This window comes from Siniperca chuatsi, linkage group LG20, assembly GCF_020085105.1.
Source record: "Siniperca chuatsi isolate FFG_IHB_CAS linkage group LG20, ASM2008510v1, whole genome shotgun sequence".
Taxonomy (NCBI): Eukaryota; Metazoa; Chordata; class Actinopteri; order Centrarchiformes; family Sinipercidae; genus Siniperca; species Siniperca chuatsi.
The window spans coordinates 10,390,851-10,404,450 of NC_058061.1; the positions used below are offsets into that span (position 1 = coordinate 10,390,851).

General features: G+C 39.0%; 1 long non-coding RNA gene across 3 annotated transcripts in view; it reads right to left on the minus strand.

The window, feature by feature from the left end:
• Positions 1 to 13,600, minus strand: part of LOC122867465 — a 103,336-nt gene that overhangs the window by 17,583 nt on the left and 72,153 nt on the right. Inside the window, exon 5 of one of the 3 annotated variants that reach the window (XR_006375921.1) lies at positions 2,528 to 5,374. The exons of the other annotated variants lie outside the window; for them this stretch is intronic. This is a non-coding gene — a long non-coding RNA (uncharacterized LOC122867465). Of the gene's footprint in view, positions 1 to 2,527; positions 5,375 to 13,600 lie in introns of those variants that run through there. 3 annotated transcript variants of the gene reach the window in all.

Sequence of the window (13,600 nt, forward strand, 5' to 3'; positions counted from 1 at the left end):
CAGACCGGCCATAACAGCACTACTTCGGGGATTTCACTCAATTAAAATGTATACATATTACTGTCCCTAATTTCTGTCACACAGCTTTTTCATGCAAGACTTTGTGTAGCATTTCGGCGCCGAGCTACGCAACAAAAGGTGGAGTTAAAGTGACAGCATTACAGATGACTGTAATTAAATAATACGTAAGACTATTGTGCTTTGTGCCATACTTTTGGAAACTGGATGGACTCCAAACCATCTGTGTTTATCGAACCTCAATGGGTTGCTAATGTGTAAAAACAAATACAGATATCCTGACCATTAGATATGCTTGTGTTGTAGCTCTTTGTTTGGAAATCCCTGGAGAAATTTGATGGTTGTTCTAAGATTATTTCAATCACACAGCGTGAGACGGATGTATGTGTCAGGCAGCCCAAACACAGAGTTACTCATGCGGTTTTATCAGTGTCAATCATTGAGCTGGAACCCAGTGAGCTCCAATCAGTCATCAGTGGGCGGTATTAGCAGCATAGCTCTCAAAAAGTTGGACTTGAGGTTGGAGGAAAAAAAGCATAGAGTATGACGGACGTTGGATAACTGTGGGTCCCATTACCACTAACCACTCAACATGGCTGGCTAAGGAGCAAAAAAACAATTACGTCTCTAAATATCTGATATGTGAGTCAACTGCTTGCTAGGGTGTTGCTTTTTTAAAAAACAAGATCGAGGAAGGTTGAGGGAGGGATGGGTTCACATATAAGATGGTCAGCCTGCTAGTATGTGGTCCGTGATGCCCCATAAATCTTCCTCTATCTTCGCTGTGGTGATGGCAGAAAGGGATGAGTCGCTCACCAAGCCCCCCCTCCATCTCATTCACATGTCTATCTGCCTGTTATCCATGCCCTTGAGCAAAGATTACTTTTTGCCCTGCCTTTGATATATGACACATCATGTGCCACAACGTTTCATCCAACGAATTAACACAGAGAAGAAGAAAAAAAACTTGACTACCGTCAGTTTCCCAGATGCTCACAATTCCTTTTTTTGTATTCGTCCTCGCTGATATTGTGGCTGTGAGTATTATGGCTTCACCAGCGAAGCATTATCTGACCTCTGCAGGACTCTGCATTGTGTTATCTGGTGTGTGTCACCTCACATGTCATCCACACAAGAAATTTTTAACTTTGACTCCGGGTGGGTGGACTCATAATCCAGCAGATATCAAATTTTGTTACTTTAAAATGCCTGGCCTAAGTAATTTCCTCTATTCGTTTTCAATCTCTCTCTGATGTAAGATTATACTGTAATTTGTTTGTTCGTTATATTCTGGATTCATCAAGTATATCAACTGTGAAGCAGTGAATGATTGACACAATTCAATAGTTAACTACTAAATTCTTATCATCATTATGGTCTCTTTTACACAAACACTGAACAACTCTGAATTCCTACATTAATAGATATTACAACCAAAGAGGAGATAATGTGTTCAATATTCAGTCTTGCGACAATTATGAACAACCGACTCTATAGCCTTTACGGAAGCAAAGTAAAATTTACAGCTCAATATTTTGACAGCGATGATATAGGAAGTTGAGTAAATGCACACTTCATCTGGCTATAAACAAGAACTGAGTGGTTGCATCTCTCTTCATTGATAAAAGCGGTCCATTAACAAGAACTGAGGGTGATAAACCAATCATACGCTGCCGAGCAACTGGCGAACCAGTAACCTGGCACATTTATTATGAGCTGCTCCATCAGACATTTGCCTTTTAAATCAGGATGTCTGCCGTTCAATCTCACAAACAAGAAGAAGAAGAACCTGGAAGTATATGTAGATACCTGGGCAGAAAATATCATTTTTTTAGATTTATGGCAGACTGATTCATGCACAAATCTAGTGATGTGCTTTAATAATACTTAAATGTTCACCAGCAACATCTGTATGCTTCCCTTGGCTTTACTAACTTTTGATTTTTGTTTACATATACACTTAAAAACAACTCTTCATTAGTTGTTCTAATGTACTCTAAGACTCGGCAAGTTAACAGAACTTGAGATACTAATAATAGATATAGATAACTTCAGCCAACAATTGTTTCTTCATATTTAAATATGCTAATCTATCCTCTCATTTTCCGGGTAATTTCTCCACGTACAGCCGAATTCATTTCAGCTTTTGACAAACCCTGTCTCCAAGAAATGACATTCATAAACTACTTGTTTGTTTTGCGAGTTATGTTGAATGGGCGACGTAATTGCTTCCTTGATTATGCCGACTGCCAGTGAAGGAATTGATACATTTTTGTTCTGCAGAAAAACGTTTTAAAAAGTAGATATTGCATTGCAAAAGCAGATATTGCAGGGAATTATATTTTGTGTACTATATTTTGATTTGCTTAGAACTTCTATTCCTGTGTGCACTGACAAGCAGCTGTAACAAAAGAGTTTCCCCACAGGGATCAATAAAGTATTTCTGATTCTGACTCTGAAAACAAATAAAATACATTGTCAGTGAACATTTAGCAGTAATCTGGTTGGCAATACATTCTGCATAAATGTAATTTCTAAGAAACAGGGTTGCTTTTGATGTATTGTTAGCAGCAGATGGATATGAGTGTAGTGGTTGAAATGGATGCTAATCGTCATCATGGTTAGCATAGTTTTTATTTTTTATCAAAGATTTTTATCATGAAATACATTTATGGATAGACACATAAGTATTCATCACGTTACGTTTTTCAAACCTAGCCAGATTTCTGGACCCAGAGACAATGCATAATTGATTTAATTAATTAAACATAATTTAATGGCTTTAGAGAACAAGAAGAACAGTATTCTGCAGTACATTGAATATTGATAATAAATGTCAACAGGACATAAATTCACACCTAATCACACTCAAGTCACAACACTCAGATTCTGAAATGCTAAATCAAATTAATTTGAGATTAACCTGTCAAGTGTATCTATTTACATTGAGTTAATGAAGATCATTTGACATTCTACAATATACTGACTTAAAGAAGGCAAAAGTTTAAAAAATGTTTTAATCCCATGTTAAATTTGACTAAAATCATACTGACAAGTATAAGAAGCTCATAAAACTTAAAAAATGGAGACATAAACAACACTTTGCTGTAAACTCGTGAAAAAGAAGTTTGAAATAAGGTCTAAGCACAAGAAGCTATATGACAACAATTCCTGGCACACACACACAAAATGACATGAGCTACAGAAAGGGTCATCATAAATAGTGACAGAAAGCCATTGTTGGAAAAAATATGGGCAAACCTACAGTACATGTAGGGCAGCAGTAAAGTGCCTCTTCAACACCACAAATCTTATATCAGTCTCTGAAAACAGTTTGTATCCCACAGTGTTTTTCTTTTTACAGTCGAGTCACCTGCCTGATACCCTTCAGCCATTTTCCTCAGAAGCTGTCACACACGCCAGCTATAATATATGGCTGCACCAATGAGAACAGCTGTAGCCAATCTCTATCCTCTCTCTCCTGGAGCCTACTGCCTGTCCAGCATAAAATAATACATCAGGATTAATTGATTTCCTGTCAGTCTCATGAAAAAGAAAATACATTTTCATGTAGTCTGTTTCCTGCAGCATTATAATTTTGTACATGGCAAGTAATTTAAGTTTTTTAATTATGCATGAGAATGAAAAACCATGACAAAGTGTGCTGTCACCTGGCCCAAGGCCACAGCTCTGGCCTTTGTATGTGCTGAGACAACAATAGCAGTAACTTAAGCACACATAAATAATATATTTATGTATTTAGAGGCTACACATCTCTGTACAAAAGCTAGTACAAGAGTCAGAGTGTCAAGGTCAAGGGCTGGTCGTTCATCTTAAAGTAATGACGTTCATTTGGAGCGCATGAATCATCAAACATGCACTCTGATGCCAAAAAGTCAAGAGCAGGAAAGTCAGGATCGCTATGATTCCCAGCCTGTGACAGGAAAACAGATGATGTGCTAACCAAACTCTGAAAGAGTGGAAGCAATAATCTTTTCCCTCACAGTATAGCTTCATTAGACACGAAATATATTTCAAAATCTGTTTATGACAAAAGCCCTGGCCTCGTAAAACAAAGGACAGAGAAGTAAAAGCTCCACATTAAAGCTTTACGCACAACAGTGTTTGTGCGCAGCTCCTTTCATTGTTCACTGGATTAATGAGCGGTGGAGAGAATGAGCAAGCATTTCCCTAAGTCAAGCTAAACTAGAGCCGGAGATAGAGCAGGGGGAGGGAGAGAGCAGCAAACAGGGTCATCAGTAGGCCAGGGTCTTAAATCAGACCAAAGGCCGGCCCTGGTGTCAGCTCAAGACCAGAGGGGGAGGAAACTCTTGACAACAACGAGGAGGGGCTGAAGGGAGGCCTACTTGTTGTGGAGTTTTTTGGCATTACCAGCTGGGTCTGAAAAAGCAGCTGGACAGAAAGAGGCTACAGTATGAAAGGCCTGAGCACATGCCTCTGGGTCATAGGGAACTATAGGTTATTCACTAACTCATACGAATGGCATGAGTTTAACGACATAACACGCTGAAAATGATTACAGGCTTTGTTCATTCAAGAAAGCTTTGGAAAAAGCTGTTTGAGTGATTTATATCATAGCAGCTGTTTTCTTACCCCCACGACTGCTTCACATCTGCAAACTGACTCTGAAACTGTCCTGTGGCTAAAATTACGATGTGATAAATTGTATCATGAAAGATTTAACTGTTCCAACATTAAACAGCATTCACAGCATAATGCAGTGGTATTTCACCACAGATATACAGCATATCTCCTGTTTTGTGTGACATCAGAAAGTGTTTTGGGACCATTTGGCGTAACCCTCATCATCCTTTTTGTGCTTGTAGACGCATACATCATCTCCTCTCCATCTTTCGCACTTGGTTTTATCTGTTTGTTCACCACTACAATCTGCATGCAATGAAAAATGCATGCCTGTATCAAGAGTGCTCCTTCCAGAAGATCAAAAAGGATATGGTTGGACAAACAATCCGATATCCAAGGTTAAGAACACAAAGATAATAAATCGCTTGAGTGTCATGTTCAATTTTCAAGACGGCATTACCCGACATTATCCATAACAGGATTTAAATTGTTATCAGGACACTGAACAATCCACTTTGTGTCCAGCGAGCATCCTGCCTCTAGTGATTCATAGGGAGGAAACAACTATCACATTTTCCAGCATCCCACTGCAGCCGCAGAAGAACACCGGTGCACTTCATGTACTTGGGTGATTGGCTGAATAAATTGCTTCCATCCTGGCTGCTGTTGACACTCATGTGGACGAGTGCTATCAGTTTTAATTGTCTTTCTGCCTTCACTCAGCTTGTGTCTGCAACTCCTTCCTGCCTCTCTGGAACACAAGGCCAAAATAAATTAAGTTCACTCTAATGTTTTAGAAATATTTCACATCTGCTGGGAGGTCATGGGGTCTGCAGACTTTAAATCAGCAATTACTTAATTTCTCTGACCAAGTATTATTAATGATTGCACATAACTAGCATCTTTAATAAATATCGTTTTTATTACTGCACCTGCATTTTACACACATACACACACTATTCAGCCAACCCAATCTCCTACAAAATATCTTTATATAGTCCTGATTTGCTTTGCTAAATATGTTTTTGAAGGAAACATATTTGCTGCGTGGATTACGTTTGCTGGCCAAGACATAGTCCAACACATAACCCCCTGTAAAACCTGCAATGTGTCATTTTTACACTTAGTTTTTGTACGGATTAAACAAACAAGATAAAACGTGTTAATAAGTGAGCTTTAGAGGTGCTGCTGATTTTTTTCATTTTTTTTTTACTGTTGGACAGAGCCAGGATAGCATTCCAGTCTTTATGATGAGCTAAGCCTCATATTTATCACACACTTCTCATCTAACTCTTGTCAAGAAAGAAAGTGAGGAAGTATATTTCCCAAAATGTAAAACTTTGCAGATATGTTCAATAGAAACATTCCCCATTACATTGATATTATTTTAACTACAAAACATTATTTGCTAATATACAAATTAGCTGTGTATGAATGCAGTTTTTAGGGGACAGGGCTGATGTTAGGCTTAGGTTCACATGATAACAGAGGCACAGAATTAAACTACAATATTTACCGTAACAGCAGGCTATGAACAAACACACACAAACAAACATCTTTGAATCCGTCTTTATTATTTTAATCATATAAATTAAACTTACTGATGAAAGAATTGTTTATTTTAGTGATTTTCATTTTGTGTGTTTGTCAGGTGATCATAATTTGAAAATTGTCATTTTTTCCTGCTGTGTAAAAAATTACTGTTGTAAAAAAAACTATCAGCAGAAGAAAACAATAACTTTAATGCTGCTATTCTCTGTATTAAAATAACTTTCAGTCAATTTGAGAGTGAGAGCAAATAATGTTGTGACCCTTTTGTTTATACTCTGATTACAGATTGTTCCTCTAATGCATATCTGGCACAAATGCATATATGAATGCACCATTAACAAAGCATAATAGGAGCATTGATTAAGTGAGAGTGATATACCTGCAGCTTACCTTTTTGTTAGAGCCCCTTGACTTATTGATATACAATTCATCCAGCTTTTTCAGAAAATCTGAAAACAATCAGCGTGCAGAGCAGCACAATGCTGAGGCATTGATCACAAAAGGCAGAACTTTATTCCACACAACCACGGGATTGTTGCAACAGCTGCTAAGCATTCTGGTAAAGCGAATGATTTATGGCTGTGTAGCAATAACGATGAGACAGAGTCATTACCATATCGACAGGCTCCCAGATGGATTATCCTCATTGATTACTTCATGGCCTGTTGATAAGTATTTGTTTGAAACACAAATGCGGGGAGGGAATGTGCTTGATGGTCCTGCTCTGCAGCCTGCACAGAGGAAGCAATCTACCAGAAATATTTCTAACCATCTCTGACCTTCTCTTACCACAAACTGGAATCATGTCCGAGGTTATTTTCAGCTTTTCATATTCTGTGATGCCAAAGTTACCAGAGCAAAAGAAATGAGAGGTAAATAGTCTGGGTGATGAGTAACAGCAAAGAGAGAGTTCACATGTGTAAGATTTCACAGCTAATCACAGGCTGCTTTGATTCATGGCACACCTCACCCCACTTGCCCGTATATCACAGGATGCTTTTTTTTCCTCTCGCCACCCAGGCTTCCCATCCTGCTACCTCGCCAAGGTCAGCTGAAGGAAATGATACCACTACACCACAAGATTTATGACAGATTCACTCCGGTTTGCCTCCCTGTTTACAGAATACATTGACTCCCACCAAGAAGCTGCTTCCGTCCCCGGTGGTTTACAATGCAGGAGCCCATCTATTGGGTGTCACAGAGAGCATGAGCCCGGCAGCTTGTCTCCTGTGACAGGTGCTAATTGAGAACCAAAGCCAGGTTGCATCCAGTTTAAACCTCAAAGCTTCTCTTTGGCCTTCTGTTACAACACTGGCACAGATAACCTTGGACACTGACACAAAGACACAAATCGTAAGATGACATGTCACAATACAAACATGTGACAATATGCATTGTGGAACTAAATCTGACCAGGTATGACTCTGAAAGTGTGTTAATTTTTAACTGCCAGAGGCCTTAACTGCTGACTGAAAATGTTGATAAGCTTAGACTGTTAAAAAATATCTTTGTCCTACTACAAAAATCTAAAATCAATCTGTGTGAAGATGTTGAATGTACATGATGTTTGTTCCTGCAACCCTACCGCCAGACAGACCATTGAAATTGGAAGATTCTGGAAATCCCTAGATTATGTTCAGTGACATTTTGAACTTTCAGTACCAATATTTTCTTAAATTATCAACTTCTACAATATTCAAGCACGGCAACTACAGTAGAGTTACAATATGGTAATGTTAAGCAACAACAAAACTTAAAATAAAAAGTAACATTAAAGGTACTCTGGAGTTTTTGACCAATAGTAGTGCTATGTAGCCTATTGTTACAAGGCAGTCCCCGTTTTTTGTACACACATGCATGCGCATCCTGCTGTCAGTTGCACACTATTCACCAATGCACCTACAAAGGTAAGGAAGAAGTAAACTACAAGCTTGTAAACATCAATGTAAACAATGTAGGATTTATAATATTTAAAAAAATCGGCTTTGCAAATGCATTGTGTCAAGGATACACACTGAGTTTTGATGAGAAACGCTGAATGTAAACAGAACTTTTGTTTGTTGTCAAAAAAAAAATTCCATGGAGCACCTTTAATTTTTAAACTGTGACAGGATGCAATCTCCGGCTTCCACACCCGCTGTAGCCTAATTACATATTGTAAAGGGCACACTCCATCCTGCATTGGCAATGAATGGCATAGGCATAGGACATAAATTTTGTGCTGCAGAATCACCAAATATGAATGTAATTCAGGATACTGGACATTTGCGTCTATCTAAGATTCAAAAAGAAGATTCAAAGGCTCAGCACACCCACACCAGTGTTTTCACTTATTCTGGCTAATTGGGCTGCTGCTAAAGTTAAACATGGCCAGAGCTATGCTGAGAATTACATTGAGAATTAAAGGTCACCAAACTTCATGAACCAATAAGGATGTTGAAGGTGTAATTTCTCCCACCCAAACACATGCAACAAAACTAACAAGGGTGGTCGGGGAGATGTCAATCAAACACAATCTGTACACACCCACACAGTCCAAAGAAGAGGTCTAATTAGGCAAAACAAGTGAAAACACCTGTGTGGGTGGACCATAGGTGAGGGTTGTTTTTGCATGTTTTACACCTAAGGAGGAATAAATTGTATTAAATGAATTTTTGTAGAGTAACAGTCAACTTTGTTGAAAATAGTGTATTGTAGCGTAAGCCTTGTATTATCTATTGAACCACACCATGAGTACTTATCATGCAGGTGCAAAGAGAACAATTAAAAAAGTTTTATTCATCCCAATCTGACAATCTGTCTGTGAGTGAAAGGAGATCCTCAGTGGTCAGATTAATTGGAAGTGAGGGTCAAGGGGTGACTGGCCTTCACATGTCCTTGGCGGGCGTAATGAAGGGATAGCGAATGGGTGCGAGTTCGTCGCCCCTCGTCGGAGACAGGGTGCTGCCCTGTCCCTTGCTCAGAGAGGACCGGGGCTTTAAATTGCTTCCATCTCTGAGACTCTGATTAATGAGAATAGTTCTAATCAGAGTTCCTGAGGCCAACAGCATTAGTCTTAATCTTCCAGGCCCCATCCAGCAGCAACACTGACATTTAATGTAGTGCTAGTGCAATGGTAATGAGAATTCATGCCCCAACAAGGGAGCAAACTCTTCTACCCCCCACACAGGTCCTGGACTTGGGAAGGTTATTGGCCCTGAGTTTCAGGGGTTATTAGTTCTCTTCAGGCCATGAGGTACCTAAAATATCTTGTGTTTTACAGTCCACTTTAAGGCAGGACAAATTAAACTGTGCTCGAGCACACAGACGATTTAAAGCTCCTTTACACAGCCTAGATGCAGTCTGGAATAGCGCTGAAACAAGTAGTAGATTCACAGAAAATAAATCGAGAACAATTGTGATAATCTATAAATTCTTTAGGTAATTTAAATACCAAACATTTGCTGGTTCTCAAATGTGAGGTGTTTTTTTCTTCAGTTTTATGTAATTGTAAATTTAATATAAAACAAAAAACCTGAAACTTGCAATGGCCATTTTTCACTATTTTCTGACTTTGTTTTTTTTTTAGAATAAAATTATCATTTGCAGTCCTAATCTAAAAGAGAAACAAATAAAAAACACCCAAAACTGAGTGTGTGTGTGTGTGTGTGTGTGTGTGTGTGTGTGTGTGTGTGTGTGTGTGTGTGTGTGTGTGTGTGTGTGTGTGTGTGTGTGTGTGTGTACAAGCAGGTTAACATGAGAGTTTGTGCTTGCACTTAATATGTATGAATTTGACTATATTGAAAAACAGGCAATCATGAAACAGTTGTGTAAAATCAGGCAACCTCTATCAACTGAATGAAAGCCATTCCCGCTGTCGGGCGCACTTGTACCGATGCAAACAGTCCTCCTGTGCTCAGTTAGCAGTAAGTAAATTGCTCTGGGATTTGTATTGCCAGAATGCTTTAGCAGGTAATTCCTCTCTGTCTTTCATTTTGTTTGTCTGTGTTAAGTTCCCACTCTGGCCCCATCCATTCTCACATCCAGTTCCCGGCTTTGTCCATCCATCAATGGGCGCACTTTGTCAGTGCTGACTTCATCCTGGCGGCTGCAATCACATCCGAGCAGGGACCGACTGCCACCGGGGAGCTTTTTCACCTCCCATCTGCATCTCCCCGATCTGCTGACGGGGCCCCTGATGTGCAGTGTTTTCTATTGCACAGGCAAGCAAAAAAACACTAATGCTGCACCTCATTTCTGCAGACCACTCCTGGCCTCGCATGGCAAAAAGAGGGAGAGAGAGGGAATGAGGGGAGATTGAGAGAGGCAGGGAGGTAAAGAGGGTGAACATTTTCAAGAAGGATTGGCTCTTGGGTCAGGCTACAACTCAATTTTCCTTTTCTCCTCAAATACATCAGTAGACATCAAGGGTAGAAAATGTATCACTAATTAAGGCTTGATAAGCAGCAAGTCAACTGCACTTTGAAGAGGGAGAGAGGAAGAGGAGGAGAGGGAGGGAGTCAGCTATTCCACACAGAGGTTTCAGTGGACTAAAGCTATATGGAACATAGGGTTTGCATTCAATAGCATTTTATTAAATCTAAATAAAGTACTGACTTCACTTAGCATATCTAAATCCTTTATGAACATTTGCAGTATGAATCTTTATATTTTTAATTATGTTAATAATTTTAAGTAGGGCTGTAACTAACAATTATTTTCATTATCAATTAGTCTGATGATTACTTCAGATGAGTTATTGATTGCCGTTTTTGCCTTATTTGATAGCTGATAACATTGAGATAGACAGGACACATGAGCAGAAATAGAGGAATGACATGAAAAAAGGTCCCCTGCTAGAATCAAACCAGGGACATTGTAGTTATAAAGTGCCTGTCTCAACTATTAGTGGCCCTTCACAATGCAGGGGGCTGTGTTGGTGGGGGCTGTTGTTTCAGGTACGCTGACACAGTATTTTACAACTCTGGACAGTTATTGGTTGATATTATTTCATCTTTCATTGCGATGATCGCCAGGTAAACAGTAGAAATAAAGCGTTCACTTTACAAAGTAATCCACCACGGATGTGTGCATACATGTATTTGATTGGCTACTGTGGCCCCTTGCTGAATTATGTCCCGTTATGGTCTAGCAAGTTGAGCTTGGTTCAACTCTTTTGCCTGACAACCCTGCATTTTTTGGCAGGAGCCCTCTGCAGTGACAGACTAGCCTCATTCAAATAAATAAGGGAGCTGCATACGAACACGCAGCACTTAAGTCGGTCAAAACCTGGCATTAGGCTACCAGGATACCCATGTCTATTATTGTTTTTATTAATCTATTAACCGGTTGGTCTATAAAATGTCAGATAATACTAAAAATGGACACCACAAGTTTTCAGAACACAATGTCACATATTGTAAATACTTGTTTTGTTTGACCAAGACTTCAAAAACCAAAAATATTTAGTTAATAGTGATATAAAACAGAAAAAAGCAGCAAATAGTCAAATTTGACAAGCCGGAATCAGTGAAATATTTGTGCTTTTGCTCAATAAATGACTTAAATGATTAATCTATAATCAAAATTTTTGACAATTCTCTATCGACTAATTAATGAATCAGCTAATCATTTGCACTCATTTAAAGCAGCAAAAGTTAGACATAACCTAATATTCAAGAACTAAAAGTCAAAACATTAAAATCTTGCCAGACAGATTACATATTTGTTAAATAACTACCTCAATGATTTGTTCTTTGATCTTATTCATCATTGAGCTAATATATATATATATATAAAATATTTGATTTGTAAGACTCAGAGCTCATTGCTTCAACTTGGAACTGGATCCAAAATGCAACCAATTAGCTAAATGATGTCTAAATGAGATTTAGGAGAACATATGAAGAATAGTGGAAACATATATTATGACATAATTAGCTAGATGGACAAAGACAAATTCACTACACCAGAATACGGTTGATCTAATCTATAATCTGGGTTTCTACAGTTCAGCTATTTAAAAAAAACATGGATGACACCAACAATGATCTTTAGACGAGAAATTTACACAGCTCCATGATTCAGACTCGTTTACATTAGGGAGCACTAATTAGACTGCGATGGAGGGTTATTAATAGGCTGGACTTTCCAGAATGATCTTGTTATAAATGGGCCCTGTCAAGACTTTCCTCAACCTCCAAATGAGTATTCTCACTTCACTGCCCCCATCCTAAGAATCAGCACCAGTGCTGAATAACAAATGATTGCTATTAACTGTATTGTTAGTAATGATGCCCGAGAACAAACAAAAGTCCATAAATAACAATTTGCTGAGGAAAAATGAGCCTTTAAACAAGACAGATACCAAGCTGAGTTGTGGTAAATGACATCTGAGGGCCTGGAGAGAAAGGGAAGTGGCTGCTGTTTGGGTAGAAGAGAGAAAAAGAGGAATGATTGATACAAAGTCTGATCTAGGGAATGAAAATTTGGCTGCCTGGTGCTTCCCATGCAGGGGTGTAATGTTATTCCCAGATTATAGCTTTCTCCACACAAAAAAATCCCCCACCAAACACTCAGCTGAGTGGGCTTAAACAACAAAGCGGCTCCTGCTCAAGTCGTTTACCCGGACACAAAGGCAATTCCTCATATTAATTAAGCGCTGTCACCGACATGCTCGCTCCCTCTCGCCAAGCACATGTCCGCAGCTCTGATATGTGGGCTAAGTGTTTTCCCTGATGCCTCACTCTCAGCCTGCTTTTCACATAAAGCCTCTAGTGGGAGCCGCTGTTTACAGAGTCAGTTCCACTTACGCAAATCCCCCTGCCGTGTAAACAATATCCACGGCGACTAAACAGAACCCGGCGCTGTGTGTTTACGGCATGAAAAATGTTTATCCAATTAAGTGACATTTCAATAACATAATCCTAACACCATGAAGGCTTTTAATAAGATTACATGACCTACAGAGGGGCAAGAGAGTCACCCACTCTGTGAGATGCTGCTCAATAACATTAAAAGCAGTAGCAAAATACGGCCAGAATTACTTGGAGTACAACCTTCCCAGTGGCTGGTGCCAGTGGACAATAGCGAGGCACACTGCATGTCTGTAAGTATGAAGTATGATATTACAAAGCCCATCTTTGAAGGAAAAGAAGCTAATTTTTGAGTGTAGAGGATTTTTGACACACAAACATTAATTCAATTGCTCAAAATGTGAAAATAAGAGTCTGGAAAACACCAAAACGTGAATAGAAACAGATCTAATTCTCTTTATGTTGAAGTCGATGGAAAACGGCAACCGATTTACAATAACTCCAAGGTGTACAACTCAAGCTAGTGCATCAAAATAATGGGACACATAAAACTGAGGCCCCCACGTTACGTGCAGAAAACAAATATGGAGAAGAAGGTATCAAAGTAATGAAAGATTGTTTATGTATTGTGG